We start from the raw sequence: 23,161 nt of genomic DNA on the forward strand, positions 1-23,161 counted from the left end.
CTCTCCAGCGACTTTAGGGGTGCGTCATCTGAAGGGACGACAAACCAGCCACTCACTCTCACTCACCCTCCTTTCACTCTTACATTTTTTGCTCACTCATACACACATGCATACGACGGAAATCGACGCAAGCGGCACCTGATGAACAAGAGAGAAACTGATGTTCTCAGGCTGGAACAACATAGAAGGGACAGATACAAACAAAGCTTTTGTATCTGTCCCTTCTATGTTGTTCCAGCCTCAGAACATCAGTTTCTCTCGTCTTCGAAATCGGTGTCCAATGATTTATTATGATTTTGAAATCGAATGATGAGTTACGATACTGATGGGATGGGATATGAGTATGAGGCCCACCATGATGTGATGTTGAATGAATGTCTAGAAAATTGGCGCCCTATGGGTCCAGATCCGCAGTGAACGCCTGTGAAACGTAGAAGCTCCTTCCTTTTCCTTCTTTTTATTTTCTTTACATCGCTGATACCCACAACGGATAGTTCCTGTCATTTGTGGCTTCCGCGCGGCAGAACCCATGGCACGGTGTGCAACAATGAGCGTATGGAAGCTTTATGTGATGTAAATGCTTCCATACTGTTCCTCCGCTAAAGCAATGCTCTGTAGAAGACCGCGTACTCACACGAGCGACATCCCACCGGAATGTTCTAGTGGAAGAAATGGCAAATATTATTTCGTCACGTGTTACGTTAATCATTTGTACAGTGCCAGAATATCGAGAATAGCGTACTGCGCACTTAGCAGACGACTTCTGCGTCTTTTCCTGTCGTCTGCAACGGAATGATCTTGTTCTCCAGCAGAAAGCTACGACATTTTTCGTATCTTCCGCTGGAGTATTCTAGGAAATGTCGTCGTTTAAACACCGACAAACATCAACAGGCTGCACTGAGCACGTTTTTCTCAAAGCACGTAGCCATGAAAAATCCAGTCCTAGCCAGTGACAGCCATCTCGCCGATACATCACAACCGAAACTTCCGCGGCGAGTATCGGCAAGCAGGCAACAAATAAGTCATTTCCGGTTTCCGTTCAGCAGCTCGACCGACGCAGCCCCTGGGGCGCTATATGTGTATGTGCCCCCAGGCCGTAATATATACGTTTAGATTGAAAGTACAAAAAATAAAGAAAAGAAGAAGTCTGCGGTGCTGGCTGAATCGCACGGGGAGAGATTGACAGGAAGGTATAGAAAATATTTCGTGCTGGCAAATATAGGCACGAACAGACATATAGGGTGTGTTCACGGTAATTTATGCAGCTACAGGAATATATTCCTATAAACTGCAGGAATATATTCCGCAAGACATTTTATGACTATAGGTTGACATATTGCGCAAATATCGTTATTAGCAAAAGTATGAAACTAGAGTACAGTCAAGCTAATTGCATCCCGAATAAATAAATATATTCAAGGAACGCAAACAGAACAGATCTCTGTCCTTATTTTTTATTTTTATTTTTTGCATTTAAATCCAAGTGCGCTTTTGTTAGACTAACGTCTCAAGATATATTACGTATCACTGAAGACATTAAACATGCAAAATGCAAGTGTAATTCAAAGCAGCAGACAGCGCCTGATTTTGAAGCCTCTGTGACGTTCGACATAAATCACACATCCCGGATCGTTGTCTACGTGACATTGATAAGTAAGCGTTACGTATACAGTCAGTAAATCTTTCAGTAATCAGTACGTCTTACGTACGCCACAAAACTGCACAATATCAAGATCGACATGGAAAAAGAAGAAAAAACAGGAGATTCAGAAAGCATGGGGTGATCTGAATATGGACCAAGTACAGCACCAAGTAATCCAGGCAATAAATCCCCCAAGAAGAAATATGCGCCGAAGGTTAGAAAAACAGGCTACGTCAGCAACGCTACATAAACCCAGGCTCCCTCTGCCTATTCAAAAACATACTGCTTCGTCGTCCGACGACATTCAAACTCAAATTGTCAACATGGCCGATGATTCGTCAGCTTTGTAAAAAGAACACATCCTGTCACGGGCTCTCTCACGCGGTTTGTTCAATCAATGGATCTCAAAACATCCCCTTTCGAACAAGCGCGGTATGTAGCCGCTCTAAACCGGGGAGGCGACGAGGACTTCCGCAATTTATAGCTATACCCTCTTCATCCTGCATGGTTTGGTGGGATAGCCGCTGCTTCCTTCAACCATAGCTACTCGCCAGTATTGGCAGGACTCATGTACTGCAGCTATTGGAGCACTGTGATTGGCCGATATAATGTGCCAAACGTACGATAATTTTGCGACGATGTCGTGTGACAGGGAGACAAGCAAAATGGATTGGAAAACCGAGATGACCGCGGCAGCTAATCCTCAAGTTTGATGCGTTTGCTTCTCTGCAAATCCCTGTGCCACATGCAGTTAGTAACAGTATAGTATACTATAGTATAGGGAGGGCCTCGATATTGCCCAGCTGCGAAATTCCCTATCCCAGAACTCCCGGTCACGAAACAAAAGAAAAGATTCCTCCGTGAGGTGAAATTTCGTTCTGTAAAAGTCCGCTATTACTAATTAACCTGTCAGCTTCGCGGAATTTCGATGTCTCTCGGAGCCGTTTATGCGAATGGAAGTCACATTTTAGCGGCCGTTAGGTTTAGCAGGGCGTATATACGCCGGAAGAGCATGTTGGTTAGTTTGTTATCAAGTTAGTTCAAGTTGGGCATTTGCATTTTCTATCAGGTTAGTTTAAGTTCGCTGTTGGCACTTTGCCCCGCGCGACCGTGAGTTTTAGGCCGTTTAGTATTTTTAATTAAGAGGACCACGACACATTTATTTCCTGCAGTTTACACGGAAGAAAAAAAATATGCCACCGACTTAACGCAACATGGAATAACGATATTTAATGAGACGTTTCGTCTCCTATACAGCAGACGTCATCAGTCCGCGGCATGGGACGAGAATGGGGAGCGCTGATGATGTCTCCTGTATAGGATATGAAACGTTAACTCATTAAATGTTGTTATTCTATGTTTTGTTAAGTCGGTGGCATTTTTTTTTTCCCTTCCGTGTAATGACGCCCAGCTTTTGTAACATCTTTCCTGCAGTGTAATTCGCAACGGGGATTTCAAGCAGATTATTTCGAGGTTTTCTATTTGTTTTTTTAATTCCGTGTTAGCACCGCGAAGCAGCTGTGGCTGTGAGCGGCGTACAGGCGTGGATAGATGGAGAGAGGACAGCAGCAAAGTGCGGGGGATAGGGGGGTTAGTATGCTTCCTGGGCCGACTTCAAGGGGAACTGTGCCGACATTCGTCTGGAAAGCCTGCCGGAAAACTTAGGAAAAACCCACAGACAGCACCGCCGGTGCGGGGATTCGAACCCACCTAACCCCCCAGTCTCGGCGGGGAAAAGCCATCACCCTAACCACCATGCCACGGGAGCTGGTTTATTTCGAGGTGCACCCGTATAATATATAGTGCCAGCGTATTATTATATCGCATCATTATATGGTGCCAGTCGAACTCAATCAGCCCTTGAAAAAACAAAAAAAAACAAACAAACAAAAACACAAACATAACACGGAGACGCAGACTTCACCAGCATCGATGCCAGCTACTGTAAAACCCCTTTGATTTCGCAGCCCTAAATTTTCGCGAATCGAGTAACGGGGATATATTCGCGACTACTAACTTTCGCGGGCTCCTCCAGCCTACTCGAGCTCCTCCTTCCCCGTTTTTGAAATTTTCGCGCGCCGCTAAAGTTCGCGAATTTTCTCGATTCGCGAAAATTAAGGGCTCGCGAAATAAAAAGGGTTTTACAGTACTCCACAGTACTTAGAGCTGCACGCTAAGGTAAGGAAAAAAAAATGAAGAAAAGTAATTCAATTATTGAAATATTTCCATAACGATGAAACGACGTCACATGCCGTGTCGGAAAGGGAAGAAGTATTTTAACCACTACAATATTGTGTACTTAAAAAAGAGAGAGAGAGACCCTGTTTATACAGACAACAAAAGAAAGAACCAAATTGAGCGTCAGCCGAGATCCCCAATGTTCCCGTCTGCAGCTTCTCACGTATCCTGTTGCACGTAAAATGACAGTCGCCAGACGTTCAAAAAACAGAACGAAACAAAGAGAAGGAAAGAACGAAAAGAAAGAGCCATAAAACGAAAGTGGCCTTGAGTCTGTCCCGATGTACATGCGCTAACATTCAGAAGGACTCTTCCCGCCTTAGGTCAACTGACGACGTCCCGCCGCACTTTGCGGGCTGTACTTGCTTGTTTGAGAGTATTTAAGCGAGTTTAGAACAATCGTCCTTGAAGCCACGTCGTGCTTTCGTCCCGCAAACGCAACGCGGCGAAGGCGGGGGCGACATCATTTCCCGACGCGGAAATTGCGGGCAACTCGGATGTGTAAATAAGTTGGAAATGAAAGTTGAACAAAACAAAAAGTAGCGCGGCCTTCAACGCGCGAACGGGGAAAGAGAAGCGGATGGTTATATCAGCGCCACGCGGATGCCGGGGATGTGTCACCGCGCGCGTCATTACATGCAAGGGTTGCTTCCGACCGTCGCAAGAAAGAGTACAGGCCAGAGAGGAAAAGGAGACTTCTCAAAATTATACGTTTACACCGCGATGCAACTAAGGTTGTGAGCTCAGCGCATTCGTGGGTATAAACAAAGAGAGGAGGATGAAGTAGGAAACGGAGGTGTTAGCAGTGCAGAGGAGGTGGTGTTCCTCTACACGAGTCCTGACCGGCGGTGATGGAATGTCCCAGCGGGCAGATATGCGTGGCCTCACGCTAGGACGGTGCCGGTAGAACAGGCTGCCAGGCGCAGTAGCGCGCGGCAGCAGAGGCGCGTTCGTCGTCGTCCACGGGCCGTCACATCACTCCCTCCCCCCTCAGACACAGAGCGGAGCATGCGGTTGAGGTCCGCGTCGATACCATGAAGAGAAGAACGATGACGACACGTGAATGATGGACGACTGGACACAGCGGGGATCCGTACAAGGAGCTTTTTGGACTAGATGTCACTTTGAGATGAAGAAGAACAAGATGTCACGCAACTACCTAAGCCTTACGTCACACCTTCCCGCGAACGTTCTGTCCGCGCTTGCCACGGAATATTCTGTCTCCCTCCACTCGTCTGCTAGCAGTCCCGCTTTCAGCGTCCTTCCTTCACGTTCTCTTCCAAATCTTCCTTCGTCCCTTCCAGCGTCGTTCGTACAACCTTGACATTTCTTCCGCGATCGTGGGCCGACTTCGCGGGTGAACTGAGCCGGAATTCGCCTTCAAAGTCAGGCGGAAAACCCAGGGAAAACCTGGCACAGCAACGCCGGTGGTATACGATTCGTCTGCACCATGTCTCAATATTTAGCATGTCTTTGGAGCTGCCACGAATGACTACAGTAGAAAAAGAAACGAGTGCAAACATGTTGCAGATGGTCAAACGTAGATGCGTTCCTGGGTGCTGAAACGTGTCCTATTATAGGAACCTCTTCAACAAAGCGCTCGCCGACAGAAAACTACCTACTGGCAAAAGCGAGCGAAACCTGCCCACTGCCACCTTCGAGCCCCATCTCCGACGATCGAGACAGCAACCGCCCCACGCAATTAACTTTATCCCCAACGAATCTTCCAGTATCGGCGAGCAGAGCGAAAACAGGCTAGCCCCACCCCTGCCGCGATCGCCAAGGCTGAGCAATCCCACGTCTTATACACAAGAGCGTACACAGGCCAACTCCAACGTATAGACGCCGCTACACTACCGGAAAGCTTGCAGTCGTCCCACACGTTAACGCCGCGGGAGTGCTTATCTGCGTTTCGTGCTGCGGAGTTTCCGTGGTATACGCTGCCTCTCTATGAGGTCATCTCCCGTCCAAGGCGCAGTACGCCTACATAGGGTGGCGCGTAAGACGTGATCGCGCAATTCAAAGATGGCAACCTTTTGCGGCGGCAGACGACCACGCAAAGGTTGTCTGAAACAGCTGGGTCGGGTAGATCTAGGACTTACGCAAGTATACTGTGCCAAAAATGGAAACGCGTGCGAAAAGGTCGTGCCGTTTTTATGCTGCAAAAGTAGCAATTTTCGCGAATTACGCTATCCTCATTTTTTTTTTTTTTTGAATGAAAAATCCCTCGAAACAAACATTGCCAACAATGACAAGAGAAGTATACCTTTCACAAAGTAGGAGTCGGGCCCAGTAATTGCAATTTATATGCCATTATCTCTATTTCATGACCCCTTCAGCAGCGTCTGGCAACATTTTTTCCCACCACGTGACATCTGTTCCACGCACATTCCAAATGAATTTTGCAGCCAATCATTTCGAATTTAAATTTTTATAGCCAGTGGCATAGATGTCATGACGTAACTGACAGTAAATTCCACCTCGCAGATTAGAGACAAAGCTTTCTGATTTCGTTTTACCATATCCTAAAACAGTCCTCAATCAGCTTTATCTACGTCCGCCAGGGTGCGGCAGCGCATGCTGACGTCACCGAGAAACCGAAACCAGATAGAACATGCCGTTCGTTTTCCTCGTTATCTCCAAGATTCACGAGGGTATCATGGATGAAATTTTGCATATGGCATCCACACCACATAGTCAATCACAGCTCTAATTTTAAAATAAGTCAAAAGCTCCACACTGTCCCGTGAATATATTCTGAAAACGTGCCTCCATCTCCGATCTCGCGGACCATAAATTTTACCACTGATATCGCAAAAAAAGAAGAAAAAAAAAGAAACAGCACATTTTTAGGGCTTCGCATTAATTATATTCAACAACAAGCACGTGAACACTCGCCTCCAACCTCTAACGTTACGAACCCGGCTTCATTGCGCTGTTGGAATTGAATACCATAATAAATTTCCACGCGGGCTCGTACGCCCCAGGGAGGTTTCCTTTCATGAGGACATCACACCGGTGATGCAATCGGGACGAAAAGACATTTCACGAGAGGGAAGGGGAGTGTCATCGGCGAGGTAGCCCGCGTGCCAAAATGTGCTTGTGATAGGAGCTTCGATCGGCCGGGAGAATGAGAGAGAGAGCTTTGAAAAATAGATTTCCACTAAACTAAACGCGCGAATCCAAGTGAGATGGAACTCGTGCTCAATTTCAGTTATCGGCTTCACGGTCGAAGGTAATAACGTGTATTCGTAGGGGAAGAGTACGTCGTCTCTGGACAGTCAGGTATTTATTTATTTATTTATTTATTGGTCCATCAAGGGACCTTTAGGCCATTACATGAGGGAGTGAGCAACACACTGGCACTGTACATCAAACAATGAACATAGACTAAAAAAAAAACAAGAAGAAAAAACACAAAAAAAATTTGTTTTTTTTAATTTTTTTAAAATTCCGTTTTAGCGCCACGAAGCAACTGTGGCTATGAGCGGCGTACAGACGAACCGTACGGATGAAGAGAATCGGGGACATCAGTGGGTTAGTATGCGTCCTGGGCCGACTTCAAGGGGAACTGGGCCGACACAGCCAGGTACAACGAACGGTTACAAGCGCGGTACCGTTTGATTTGATTTGTTTCGGAAATATGCACCGCCGGATACGAATCGCCCCCTGTCCCCCACTCCTTCCTGCTGTCCTCTGTCCGACGAGAGGGGAGACGAGCCGCCACGAGCCGTATGCGCAGCCACTTGTAGCCAGAAAGAACCTGTGTTTGAAATGGTCTGCGGCGCGATTGGCTGAATCCCGATTTATACGTCCATCACGTGGTGAAGGGGTCTGAGGAGGCATTAGGCAAAGTGGAGAGGGACCATTTCTGGAAGAGGGAGTCGCTCCAAGGACAACAGGGGAGAGAGGGAAGCTGGGGAGATGCGCAGGCAGCTGATCTATTTGCATGGCTTAGCATTTTGCCTCCAGTGCCCTGGCGTGCAGTACAAAGCGTGAATGACGTCACGAAATGCATACATCAAAGTGTCACAAGCGACTTTACGACCCGAGTTCCAAATTTACTCGACATGCGACGGTTCGAGGTCGAAAATGACACAAACGCGCACCACCCAGCGGACTTGTACGTGTTTATCATCGCCCATAGTGTATTTTAGGCCATGTTAACGGCGACTCGCAGTTTTTCGCTAGGGCGAACGTGCGACGTCCAAAATTAGCAGCCTCCTGCGCGTTGGATCCTATTGCAGAATTTCGCCAGCGGCCCCCCCTCCAGCCTAAACACTCACGCCGCCGCTGTATGGGTGCTGCCCTGCTGCCGGGGTTGCTGACTCTTGCAGCTAGACGGCAATGGATGCTCGCCAGCTCGCGTTTTGACGGCGTCCAGTCACCTGCCACGCCCCTATGCGCGAGACAGGAGACGCGGCTGAATTTTTGGCACTACACCATTAACTGTGTTGTCACATTGCGACTCTTATAGGCTCGCATGTGTGAACGAATCAACCGCTGCCCTCACACGTTTGTGGAGGCCCAAGAAACTTTTGGGACTGGAGGGTTAGTCAATGGTTGGACAATGTTTAGCGTGAAGAACGTGGTTCCCTCGGCATGTGCCGATTGTCAACAGGTGGTCATTAGAGTGACATTGCACCGGAGCCGTAGTTAACGTAAGAAAGAGAAGGTAGTTCGAAGACAGCAGAGCAGTTCTCCATGTGACACGCTTCAAACACATTGCTTTCCGTCTGAACTCCCAGATGTAGCAGAACAGAACCAGGACTCCCGTTGGTCATTATACATGATAGCACCACAACAACAGATGCTGAGGATGAGACGGGGTGTACACACGTGATAGCACACGTGCCCAACGTCCCGACGTTTAGAAAATTGTGAAGCGAACCTTCAGGAATAATTATAACGCGTCTCAGTTACATATTCGTTAAAAAAAAAACACCATTGGGATAATTTGTAAATTACGTAACTGGAGGCCGAGCGCTTCGTCAAAAAAACGAAGAGATTATAATATTTCGGGGCTTTACGTCGGCGAGACAACTGCGATCGCGAAGAGACGAAAGTACATCACTAAAAACGTTGCATGCTCCAGAAGGTCACTTCCTTCTTTTTTACTGGCATTTCTATCACTTGCACAGACCGATTGAGGTCAATGGGCAAAATCAACAGTCGCTTCACTTGCCCCGCATCACCCACAAAACATGCAGCTGACGAGTGGCGACTAAGACTGCACTGTGCCGTACTGTCTTTGCATCACTGGTCAAATAACGCTGTAGCTTAAATACTACTCGCCAGAGTTCGACAAAGTCATCGAACGATTCAACAGGATTGGATTGGATTGGTTTGGATATGAAAGAAAAATATGGAGAGGTTAGTCTCGACCCAATCAGGACAGGCTACTCCAAAACGCGTTTGTGGGCGGAACAATAAGCCAGAAAAAAAGAGGAAAAACAAACAAACAAAAAGATGAAAAACAAACGAACAGGAAAGAAGCAGAGTGTGTCAGCAGGTTAAGCAGAAGAAAGTATAAAGGAAAAAGGGGAAAAGGAAAGGGGGAGACTTTAGGCACCGAGAAACAATCTCACTGGTTCATAATTTAAGAGTCAGCGCAAACACAGTGTCACAGAAGTTGTCACAGAGAATAGCAGGCATACAAGCCATAAGCGTTTACAGCTAATACGGCTTACAGATGGGTCACGTGATTCCCGTCTGCATTCTGGTGCCACAAGAGCAGCATCTCCAAACCTCGTTTCTTCAAAGAACCATCCACGCAGCCCCACCGTGAACCACAAAGCATTACAGCGCTCAAAAGCGATCGCGGAAGAAACGTCGCAAGCAGACGACATATCGATAAACAATAAAGGGGGCGCCTCGATATCAATTACGGGGAAGCTATAAGGACGAGATGGCATCGCTATCGCACGGCGTCGATAGATGCACCGCCGTTTATTACGTTTGCAGTCCGCGTGAAAAGAAACAACGTCTGACATCTTACTGTCGTTCTGCCACGTAGGAGTTAATCAGCAAATGAGCACTTAAGTGGATTGTGTGCACACCGGAAAGAGGCCGACATTTTTCCTTCGTTCTTCTCAGCGGCGATATTCTTCATTATTGGGCGTAAAAACTTAAGTGTCTGTTTCGTATAAAGAAAGGCCAATGTAGTAGCGTATACTTTAATCGTGGACGGCACTGAACGCGCTGAGCTATAACTCAATTCAGTTTATTTCACCAATGAGGTACAGGGGCAAACAATATGCCTAAATCATAAAAGTTTTGCTCCTTGTGTCGGAGATAACGTAAGCTTCTTCTTACGCATAGGCGAAAGGCGTAATATACATGTAAAATAATAAATAGCACGGGGCAATCACAAGTGAAATACTACTAATACTAACTTTTGTTTTCTTTCAATTCAATCCTTATTTCCCTCTAATTAGTAAACACAACGGAGACCAGTTTCACGTTTCTGCTTGATTCATGCACTATACTTAGTAAGCCCTTGATCATTTCAGACCGTGAGTATACAGTCCCTATTTCACTGAGTGTTTTTCGTTTACGTCGTAGAATGTTGACTAACAACTTTCGAGTCTGAAATTGTATCATGCTATTTTCCTGCAAAGTCATCACCTTGGTTTTAACGATTCAAAATTCGCACATGGTTCAAAACCCGGCGCAAGGGGATCGTCGGAACTATGAAAAATAAAGAGTTTCTTTTTACTTTTTATTACATCAACACCTTGTCCAGGCGCCCGTTCACTAGGCCTATATATCGTCATCCTCCTCCATGCTTTCACGCCATTTTTTTGCGTCCACGACTCAAGAGCACAACAACTCTTCCTACATGGAATCGACACCCACAATTTCGCCCCAAGTTTGTTACGATTAGAAGAAAGACGAGCGGGCCTGGCATCATTAGCGATATTTCTCGCGCCCCATATACCCTCTCAATCACCGGGACACTTCCGAAACCGAAACCCGACGAAAAGAACCCCCCCCCCCCCCCCAACCACGCTCCGCCGAATATAGCGAATATGGCGATAGCGATGAAAATAATGGAACTGGTAGCGCATATAACGCCTGGCTGGGGATAAAAGGAGATTTCTTCCCCCCTTAATAACGTGTGCACTGGGCAATGTGATACCTCGTTCGTGAGATGGAGGTTCACTTGTCCCCTGGTGCCTTTATTTGTGATTTATGCCGGCGACTTCGGTGGGGTCCGGGTGCAGCAGTAAGTGGCTCCAATAACGGGGAAATAAAAAGGAAACACTGTCATACGTGAGTATGGAGAACGCCACGACCACGAGCCTCTTTTCCTTGCAGTTTTCTTTTTTTCTGATATAATTGATAATCTGTGACTTTACGTCGTGAGACAACTATACAAGCGACACCACAGCGGTGATCAGTCAGACACAGTGTTGTTCACGTGACAGTTCGTTAACAGGGCTCGTTCGGCTGCCCAGGGGGCGCCCTCGCTCACTGCCATCAGTGCCACCTGTGGTGGCAAGGTTATAGGCAATATAGGCAAGGTGGCAAGGCAATAAGTTATTTCTAGCATTTATTTCACTTATTTCGCAGTTTCCTACAAGTATTTCATCAGGCATTGTACACATTCACTGAAGTTGGTCGAACACAATACAGAATTCACGCGATGACGTGTTGAATCGCCAACATCGTCATCTACGCTCGTAGAATATGCTCGAAAACTTTTCCTCCGCCACCAGGGGAGAAAGCTGGCGCCAGTGTCGCTGTGCCAAACTCTACCCGAACGTTCCTATTCAACCTCGCTTGCGGAAAACGACGTGCCCGTGCAACCTTGTACTGCGCTGCCAAGTTTTTAGCATACGGAATCGAACAGGCAACCCTGAGAACAGTAGCCAAACACGTTACCGTGGCACCGAGGTTGTTGTTCTTTTATTCTGTCAATGCTCCGAAGCGTATTTATATGCTGTGTGTACTCTCTACATATATGCACGGAAAACGTGAGCACAACTTCGTACACCAAGTGCAGCAACAATAATTCATTCGCCAATCTTCGGGATTTCGTCGAACTGTATCGAATCCTAAGTCTTAAGCAAACAAAGTATAGCCTTTCACTTAGTTCGTTACTATCCACCAAAAACTCGCATCTCTGTACACTTTTTTTTTTCACACTATCATCATTATGATCCCCGTACGCCGAGTAACATTAATTGCACGAAGCCAACAGTCACCGGCCGCACTAACACCGCTACACTTTAAAAAGAAAAAAAAAAAGAGTAATTTTAGTCCGTTTGGGGACTAAATGCATTGCCACAAAAATCAGTCCTTTTAGGGAGTAAATGAATGTGTCAGAGTGGGGACTGCATTTCACGCTCTGTTCTAAGAGTCCCGAGTACATAATTCATGTGCATGACTGAAAATGCTTTGAATTAAACCGTCAACCCTTGCTATGTCGAGTGGTATCAAATCTTGCGACATGCATAGGGCACAATCTCGCAAGAAATAACCTATATTTTTCCCCCTTTGTGTGGGTGGGAAATTGCTCGGTTAGCTAAGTTGTACAGCCTTATTCCACGAAATTCACAAAGAGCACACATTTACGGTAGATTATTGCATTCGGAAGACCATTTGCGAAGTTCAGTGACTCTTTGCAGTCCTGGGGAGTAAATGTCGGGGTTAGGGGAGTAAAATCGGGAGTAATTGCACTACTCTTTTCTTTTTTCTTCTTCTTCTTAGAGTGTAGAACAGGTAATTTAATCAATAAATTCTGCAAAAGCGCGTATATAGAGGATACCGAGATATAGCTCTGCAGAGTTGGAATTCCGTGGCCAGGAAGTCTAAAACATCACCCAATGTACATCTCATCTCCCACCAAGCGAATCAGATGGAATCGTCATGAGAACCGTCTCCTTTGTACTTTCCCGAGCGTCATGTTACAGCCCTGTCAAACGCATGCCAATCGCGGTGGCGTGACCGACATACAAAACGTCCCCCGTTACAGTTCCGCAACATACCTACTCACACGGGCCGACATGCCTCGCGGACAACAAGGTGACATCGAGCTACACCGTCATAAAAACAATGACACTATACACATATACAAAGAGGCCACCATTCTGACGCTCACTGTATACTTGCGCGGATCCGCGTTACACTGTTGATGCAGCGTGCAACGCAATTAAGTAAATTACGCGAGTTACGGTTTAGCAACGTCACTTCCGGTCAGCGAACGAGACTTGACCCCGTTCCCACGTGCTTTGTATACGTGCGCGTGGGTTAAATGCTTTGTTTCGTGTGCGTGTTGGGGGGTAAATTTGGAGAGGTGAGGATGAGAGCGGCGACAGGAGATAATGAGTAACCGACGCTGGCTTTCTATTGATATTTCAACTCGTTTCTTTTTTTTGTGTGTGTGTGAGGTTCAGGCCTCCGAGGCTTTATCGATCGCAATATACTTTGTTTAACACGCGGGCAGTGTTTTAACTCGTGGGCACATCGTTAGGAACCGTAGTTAGGTTTATTTATTGCAACGGCTTCTATTACCGTGAATGGCGACAGGTCATAACTTCATAAATAACCTCTTCTTAAAAGGGTGACGATACTTCGATAAATGCGATTCATTAAATCACGCACGAGCCAGAGCAGTGATGAAAAAAAAAATATTTTTCTAAATATCGCACCCGGCGAGATACAAACCCCATGCGGACGCGTCACGGTAGGACGTTAGAGAAGTGAGAGCTACGGCCGTTCCCGTTGGTTATACTCGTAAGCAGGTTACCTCTCCCGCGCTGCCTCATTGGCGGAGAGGCCTGCAGTGACGTCGTACCTGACTGCACCGACAAAAAAAAAAAAGGCGGTCTCTTTCACTCGGATGACAAAAAAGAAAGAAAAGGAAACGAATTGTCGTATCAAAACTACAATCAGAAAAGATAACATTCGTTTTAACTTGAAGCCATCATCCACCAGAGAAGCAAACAGCGCCAGATCTGCTGGTGGGAAGATGCCACCTGCCTTGAGGGCGTACCTGTTCACCTCTACACTGTTTCTCTTACCTTATATACACGCACAAAACATAGCAACCGAAGATCAGACAAAACATTCTCTCGCGTCAACGACAATCGGACCGGCCACACGGCGGACAACGCTACCGTGTCGGTTCCCATCCAAGCCGCCTCTCAATCTATCGCAGCACTGTTGTAGCGCCGTCCTTCAAATTGCCTTATCGACCACACAGAAAAACCGGTCGGCTGAGCAACACAAGAAGAAAGTTCCGTTGCCATGGTGAAGGCAGACAAAAGGGTTACCGCCTTCGACGCAAGACCGAGGTCGTTCGCTGCCTCCTAACCGCGCGCGGGGCATGCCGATACCAGATAGATAACTTCTCAATGCGACAGTTATATTAACCCGTCGCTGGCGGGACTATACTCAAGGCGGTTCCCACGACATGAGGTCCCCTATATAGTGTCGAGCTATAAAAGAGGACCGGTTAGCGTTTAATTGTGGAGGTAATCACCCCCTTGTTCGACGACGCCCTGTAAACTATGCACGTGACACGTTGAAGGGACCGTCGCCTCCGTTCGAGTCGATTTCGAAACTATGGTGTCATCTTATCCCACGGTATAGGTCGAAATCCCCGCTGCAAAATAAACCACTGCAAATAAACGTTATTTGACTATAAAATGAACAGTCGCGCGCGGGAATCTGCCAACAGCGAACTTAGACTAACCTGGGCGTCGGAATGCAAACCCCGAACTTGGACTAACCTAATAATAAACTAACCAACGTGGTGTTCCGTGGTGTCTGCCCCGCTGAGCTTAACGGCCGCCGAAATTTGGTTTTCGTTCGCTAAAACGACTTGGACATACATCGAAAACCCGTGAATTTGGGTGGTTAAATAGTGAAAACACGGCATACCATGTTACGAAGCAATCAAACATTCTCCTTGACTTTCCGTGTTTCGAGAACGGGAATTTTCAGATCGGGGATTTCGCAACCGGAAATATCGAGGTCCAACCATAGCCAAAGGTAGCCAATTTACCCTGGTATGTAGCCAGTTCTAGAGTTAGTGCTGTGCAGGTATCAGTGAATGATGGCCTCTTGAAAGAGTGCTAAAACGCTAGCACACAAACAAAACAGTCCGAAGGATATATCGTACGGGAGGGCCTCGATAATCCCGATTTCACGGTCTCGAAACAAAGAAAATGCTCGTCTGCTTCGCAAGATGACACTGCCGTGCTTAAAAGTCCGACATCACTAATTAACCCGTCAGCTTCACCAGTTTTCGATGTCTGTCGAAGTCATTTTAGCGAATGGAACCACATTTTAGCGGTGGTTAGGCTTAGCAGGGCGGACAAACTGGCGCAGCATGTTGATTAGTTTCTTATCAGGTTAGTCCAAGTTCGGTGTTTACATTCTATGTTCGCTATTGGCTTTTTCCCGCGCGCGACTGTGCATTTTAGGCAGCTTATTCTCAATCGGCGGTCCACGAAACTACCCCGATTTAGGTGCACCGGGGTCTCAAATGTAGTGCGTAGAAGTATCCACAAAAGTAGCCAGAAAGTAGCCAAGTCGGCATTGCCCAAATTTCGGCGCCACGACAGTCAGAAAGTAGCCGATTTGGCGCAAAGTAGCCAGAAATCTGGCAACCCTCATGACAGGAGCAGACGCCGGATGTTGAGAGTGTGCCGGAATTCCCTCTCTGGAAAAAGCTGTTTCTTTCTCTCATAGACCACGAACAGCGCAACGGAAGAATGCCGTTCCTTTTATCGTGATGTCAAGGTAACGGAACCTTTCAGCGTCCAAGATGCACAAGCACAATGAAGTACACACAGTGAAGCCTTCAACTGTTTACTGATACAAGTTTTCACACAGTGGACTGCATTCCATCAAATATTTGCACCTTGACGCCCCTTTGAATTGATGGGAGGAGGGGAAAAAACGGCGGTATGACGGCGGTAGCTGAGTGGGAAAGCCTCACATCAGGAGCGACCCGTATTCCAGACAGAAGGCTTTCATGACTGTGGACGAGTTGCGGCGGTCGATAATGCAGGAAGACGTGGCTGACTGTCGTTAAATCCTGTTGCAGATATATATCGCTTTCCAATTAATCAAGCTTAAAAGGATTCGAAGTTTAGTTGCGTGTAAATGAGGCCGAAAAACCTGCTTCTTTCCGCTTTTGCTGACGCGGGTCCACATTTTATCCACGTCGCTAAGTCGCCGCGACTGCGGTCACGCGGAAAATCTCGAACGCATATACTTCTCCAACGCCCGCGTAAGGCCAGCCTTTCGGGAATACGCCAGAGTCTCCCCCTATCAAGTACGACAACATTGCTTGGTCCTTTTTGTGAAATCCAGCTCATCAGCCCGCCATGTCCTGAAGGGACTGTTTCCCTTTCTAAAGAACAAAAGAAAAACTCTCCCTTTCAAAAACTCTTTAAAAAATAAAATCTGTTCCCTTTCTCGGACGCTATGAAGCTTACCATTAAGTATATCTTTACCAAATTGCAGCGAGCGATGGGGCAGAGCATCTAACCCATCTAACAATCAATCAATGAATCAACCTCAATGTGCCTAAGGACATGTAACATTGAAATATGGCAGACGCCAAGAAAGTTGACAATCGAAAGGTACGGGGGGGGGGGGGGATATATTTATTAGAACAAAGGAAAAAATGGATCAAAGATCAGCCAAACGAGACGTCGGCTTGCTATTCGACACAAAAATAAGAAAAAGGCAAAAAAGGAAAATAAATCAAATAAAAAGAAAATAAGTGAAAACAAAATAAAATAAATTAGGAAATAAAGGATTAACTAAAAAAAGGTGAAAGAAGGATGAGATAGATTTAAAAAAAGATGACATTAAAAAAAGATTAGGTTAATGCGTTGAAAGGTACGGGTTCGTGTACTTGCCGGCGGTCTGGCTTTTTCGTGTATTCAGACCCTTTTGGTGTATCTTGAGTGAACTATCAGACACATTTTCATAGAGGTACTTTTATTTGTAGCTCAATTACTTTTCTCAGTTACTTTTACTCTTCTTCGGAGTATTTTTTCTCATAAAAAATAAATAAAAATAAAATAAAACACGAGCGACAACCGTCATCAACAGGTGGCGCAATTCGGTTAGGCAACCCCGACCTTATAGTGCCTTGCAATGCAATCATTCCCTTGCATTGCCCCGTAATCATTCCCAGTACTGAAGTCCGTATCTCTGAAGTATAACACCGGGACGCTAAGCAGCGACGCGGTGGAGCGGTTATTTAGCTTGTGGAGTCTCGTCAGCACCGTCAGCACAAATCCTCGAACCCGTATATGACGGAGAATAATTTCGAAATGAGTGTGCGCCTTCGTGCAAACAGAAGGTACGAAAGCGCAGAGAGATGTGCAGAAGAAGGAAAGCAAAGCTGCTGGTTTGTTAATGTGCGCTATCTGGTCAGTGTCCAGTCTATATTTGCTTGGAATAAAGATATTTAATGGCTCGTATCTGGCGTGCGCGCTTAATCGATAAGAGAGAAATGAAAGAATGAAACACATTGTGCGTTATCACATCACGTGACCCAAAATCAACCCAATTAATTTAATGAAAAACCAGCGGCACGGCCGTGCGCGCTAGGGCGTCCGCTGATTGGTGGTAGCCAAGGTCGTGCTGAAGACTGGGAGGTGGTGGGTTCGATCGCCGGCTGCGCTGTCTGAGGTTTTCCCCGAAGACTTTCCAGACGAATGTCGGCACAGTTCCCCCTGAAGTCGGCACAGGACACATACTAATCCCCCTGCCCCCCCCCCCACTCCTTCCTGCTGCCCTCTCTCCATCTGTCCACGTCTGTACGCCGCTCGTAGCCACAGTTGCTTCGCGGCGCTAACACGTAATCAAAACAAATTAACGGAAAAGTAACTGTAACAGTACTGAGTATACTTTTGGAAGTGTCTGTAACTGTATCAGTGTATTTTCCCCCACGGCTACGGGGTAAATGTAGCTGTAACTCAGATATGTTTAAACCCATTTATCTGTAACTGCAACCTCAGATACTTTTTAAAAGTAACTTTAACAACTGTGACGACTGCCAAATTCCAATGTAAAGTAACCCCTCTGACGATGCTACCGCCCCTACTGTCGCCAAAACAAAAGTTGTTGTTTGTTACACACGGATTGCACAAGGCTCACGGATTCACTTGTGCCATTCACCCAAAGTATACACAAGACCGCACTCGACAAATAGGATATCACCTCCCCACGAATGCGACGCTGACGTACCACTTAATTTCTTTGAGGCAGCCGACTTGTGGCAGCCCTCTTCGAATCTTATCTAGTTATCCCATCCTGCTCTTCAGAACGTCACCCCCCCCCCCCCCCTCCCCGAGGAGAGCGTGGAGGCGATAGAATCTACTACGAGATATTGTGCCCGACGAGCCCTGGAGAGATAAGAGAGAGAGATACTGGACCACGCAGAGACTGAGCTCGAGAGAACGAGTTTTCCTTTCCACTGGTCGAAATGGATTCAGCTACTTTCACCAAAAATGGATCCAACAGCGTTTCTTTCCGGAACGTTACCTCCCTCTATTTATAGAGGCCTATCCAATAAACAACAGAGACAGAAAGTGTTCCCAAAAAACAAAACAAACAAAAAAAGAAGAAAAAAAAGAAAAGTGACACCGCGAGAGAGCGCTACGGCGGCAAATAAGCTCGCCATTTTCTCCTTGCTGTCAGGTTCAGTTTGAGTCATTTTCCCCTCTGGTAACAGGGTAATAATGCTCCTTCCACGCGGACAACAAAGTATACTGATACGCTGGAAGTCGCGCATTTAATAGAGAGCTTTAGTACATAGTCATCATTTAAAGAAAATTTATTACATTAACCCGATGATATGTACGGTGTAAGCAGTGAGTAACAGCGGCATATACCGTGAAACCCAGGCCCAGGTGAAACCATATCACCAGGTTAATGTAATAAATTTTCTTTATATATGTTTATAGCTGGAGTTGAAAATCAAGTTCGGTGCTATAAGTGCGAATATTGGACTATTTTGTGCTGCGGAGGACAGTTTGTAGAAAACAGATCACGAACGGCCTGCGTAGTTACCTTCGCATGCTTTTGAGGTCCACTGTGCACCAGCAAAGACGCGGGATAACGTTTTTAAAGTTATGATAGAGCCCTTGTTATCATCGCCGAGTATCTAATAAAGCAGACAACTTCAGACAACTCAAGCGTGCTTCTGCGTTTTTTTAAAACTCAATTTCTAGCTAAAGAATCAGAGAGCGTATCTTCCATTACGTACGTACTCGATGGATGTTATTTTTTAGGCAGAATTTACGCCTTTCCGGTCGTTTATGTGGCCGACACTTAAGAAATTTCATGTAACCTTGTTAAGGGGCAAATTAACTAAACTTAATTGTTGGTCTAATTATTAATTAATGACTAACTAATTTAACGCCCAAATAGTTCATCAAATTTAATCAAAATGTCAACGAAGTAAATTCCGTGCACAAAACCTCGTTGTCCTCTCCAAAGCAGAAGGCAACCCAGCCCTCCGCTAAGTGCTTTCTCTCTCTCTCTCTCTCTCTCTCTCCAGTTTCCGACAGTACGCTTTGCACACGAAGCCGATTTTAGACTGAAGTGCCTAAAAATAGCAATTATTAGTAACAATTACGTAGTCTAGTTATTAATTAATGACGAACTAATTTAACGTGCTATGAATTCGTCAAATTTAATCAAAATATCACCAGCATAAATTCCACGCACAAAACATCGTGGACCTCTCAAAAGCGGAGGCGATTTTCAACAACACGCTTTGCCCACGAAGCCCATTTCAGAGTCAAGTGCCAAAAAAACAGTAACAACAAGGAAAACGGAGTCTGTCCCACGACGACGTTGGATTGGTAGACAGATAATTTACGTATAAACCGGCTTCACTGGGTTACTATGTTCATGGAATACGCCCTCCAGGTCTGGTGTTGAGTAGAGGCGTATATGCATCGCGGCGTTCAAGGCAGGGAAACCGCTCTGAGATGTGTGCGCTCCGGCCATCCCCTTGTGTTACGACCGGTCTTCCTCATGGCTATACATTCTGCCGAACACCTCTTGATGAAAAAAAGATGGAAAGAACGAAGGAAAGGGCGAGTGAGGGAGTTTATTAGAGTGCATATGCACGTCGTGGTTCTGTCAAGGGCAACTGGATAGTCAACCGAAACGGTTCAAGAAAACGCTGTACAATTCGTCCAGTCGTGTTCAAGAATACGTGCAATAAGAGGTCTTGCACGCTTCGGTAACTGTCGAGAGCAACTGCGCATACTCAAACATAGCGAAAATTAAACAAAAATAAACGAAACAGAAACACCCTCGCAGCTGTGAGAAGAAAGTTAGCGCTGAAAAGCTACAAAACAAACCTTTTTCCCCTTTAACAGCGTCTATACGGTGCGCGAAATACAAATTAGAAGACGTTCCCGTTCAAAATATGCGAACAACAGGAAGGTCATTAATAAAAGAACATGTTCGAAAGAACAGCGTCCCGGCGGCGCTGGGAATTTAAAACAATGGTAAGTACGGCGAAAGGATAAAACATAATACCCTACGGAGGCGTGCAGTCCGAGCATCTCGCCCTGGGAAAGCAATATATCAATGCCAGAATGTGGGGCGGCATCCCGAAATTCTTCCGGACTCCAGAGAGGGCGAAGGCTTTCTTTTCGAGAACTTGCGTATAAAGCATTACGGAGGAATCCGTCACGGGTACGCTGCTCGCTCTCTGTTCTTTAAATCGCGCAGCCTTTCCGTGTACACAACTACGGTGCGATGCCACTGGTGCCAGGACAACAGCTTCTGTAGCGGTGCGATGTTTCCATTACATCATGGTTTGCACCAGCGTTCGCTCTTCTGGTGTTGTTATTCGTGCGAAACACTCCCGGCTATTCAATGCAATTTTAGTAGGTGAAATTTGATTTTGTGGCTAAAAGTCACAGTTGGACGGTTCAACTGAAGTAATTAGCTGAAGTAATTAGCTTCCGACAGCGCTGGTTCCAGGCGAAGAGCCAGTCCAGTCCCACGTAGGGTTGCCACCAGGCCGGTATTATACCGGCACGGCCGGTTATATTTGCTCGCTCTGCCGGTTGCCGGTAGTAAGGTGATACCGGCAGCCTTTTGCCGGTATTTGTGGCTCAACACCTTTCATAGGGGCTTTTACGGGGTTTTCCTTTCAACATTCCACTACAGCCTGAATAAATCTGGAGCACAGACCCAACTCCGTAGTCACCACTCGTTTTCTTAGTTATTCATTATTGTTATCATTGTTGTCTTGAGCAAGTACGCTCGTTCTTTCTTTCTCTCTCTCTGTATACATTCCACCCCTCACCCACTTTTCCTTTCCCGCGAACATTTCCCCCTTTCCCCCTATTCCACCTCCTCTCCCTCAGCCGGTATTTTTCACTACGAAAGGTGGCAACCCTATCCCACGTCAAGTGAGGCCCTATGTCTCCATATTTTTTTCTTTTGTCATCGACATCGAATAGGAGCTGTTTTTGTAACGCCCATGGTTCCCATTGAATTTCTGAAGAAAAATTCAATGGTCTTTTCCTTTTAATGCTCAGCCGTCATTTTGCCTGGGATGTAAAACAGTTTAGCGCCAGGGCTCCAATGTTTCACAAAAATATTTATAACCTACGGATATCACGCCACGGAATACATGGGGAACGTGCAATAGCGATCCGTTCATGAACACGATTGTCTGTTAACTGAACTGAATGTTACAGATCATAGCATAGAAAGGAAGGTTGATGAATACAAGAGAAGCCGTCGTTCGTTTTTCACACTTCTGGCTTCCCCTACGGACTCCTATTACAATGAGTGCTGACCCCTGTGGCTTCGAAGCTACGGTATATAGTCCTCAGCCCCGAAAAGCGGAATTTGTACTAGCATCTCCACGAAAATAAGGAAATGATGCGAAATCAAGAGTTTGCAAGGACTGTGCAAAGTTCTAGGGTTTTCCAGGCCTTGAAAACAGCATTTTCGAATTACACGGTATTCAAAGCTCTCAGGGACCAGTGGGAACCACGTGGACTAAATAAGGAAATGAATGCGATTTAATTTAGGCAGCCACAGACAGCGGTTTATTTCTATACTTCATTCAATCATCGTCAGAGTACAGTAGATGTATACTATTTCAAATACGTAGCGACGAATTTGGGGTCAGTAACCCAAGATTCTGCCAGAATGTCCAAGCGCACTTGCACTGCACGTTTTCTTGAATGCTGTGTCGATCCCGCACCACCATGAGGACAGATCCCGACGAAAATGTGTGACGTATAGCAAATACCCTGAACGTTACACTCATTGCCTGCTTGTCTCACGGAATACGAAACCATGGTGCCAATGTGATACATCGTATCTCGCTAGAAAGTCAACCGCCGAAACATCAATAACAACTTGCGCCCTAAAAAAACACTAAGCAGAGCCGAAAGCCTAAACTAATCCACGGTTAAAGACGCCATTAAAGACGAAGATTTACCAACGCGGGGAGCACAGACAAAGCGGATCATGCAAAAAAAAAAAAAGAAACAGAAGAACCAGGGACAAGACCCCTGCTCTCCTTGACGGGCTTGACTCTTGGCGTCAAAGATTAAAAATACAAATCGAACGACGGGATAAACCATCTGGAGAGGTCGAAAAACCGGCTTAGTGTCATGGCCTGCTTCTTTTCCTTCTGTTATGCAAATCATGATCTCGTCAGGCAAATGCTCAGGTGTCACTTTTTATGGCGTCCCCCCCCCCCCCCCGCCCCGAACTGTTCTGCATTTAGATGATGCCGTCCGTATCCACGGCTGCGGCAGGTGAAGCCACAGAGCTTCAGCACCGTTATCGTTCTACAGGTATGAGCTGTGCAGCGCAGGGGGCCTTGATACGGGCACCTCGATGTGCTACTTATGGACAACAAGGGGACAGAAAGTAATACATGGAATCCTTTTTTACCTGAGGGAAGTCAACAGCACGACGGGTGAGCAGAGGTGACAGAAGGGGGTGATGGAGGAAGCTAATTACCAAAGAAAGCGAAGTAACTACGCGAACAACAACTCCGTGACGTAGTCATTAAGAGGTCGCCAATCAAGGCCGCGCTTTTGCGGCTGTAGCTATGGAAATAAGCCGCCATCAGCCACTGGTAGCCATTGAAAGCCAGTCGTTTGCTGCGACTTACTGAAGCAGACGACATCGTGGCTTTAGATGACCAAGGAGTGAAAGGAGGCATTAAGCACGCCATGTGTTACCACGTGGCGCTGACTACGAACAGGAGCTCGTAGCAAACTAAAATGAAAATGTAACTAGTCCTAC

General features: G+C 46.3%; 1 protein-coding gene across 22 annotated transcripts in view; it reads right to left on the bottom strand.

Annotated features, from left to right (window-relative positions):
* The window catches only part of LOC135366755 (muscleblind-like protein 2a), a 304,286-nt gene that overhangs the window by 124,190 nt on the left and 156,935 nt on the right, over positions 1–23,161 (bottom strand). The gene's annotated exons all lie outside the window — the stretch shown is intronic.

The sequence above is a fragment of the Ornithodoros turicata genome, chromosome 8 (genome assembly GCF_037126465.1).
Source record: "Ornithodoros turicata isolate Travis chromosome 8, ASM3712646v1, whole genome shotgun sequence".
Taxonomy (NCBI): Eukaryota; Metazoa; Arthropoda; class Arachnida; order Ixodida; family Argasidae; genus Ornithodoros; species Ornithodoros turicata.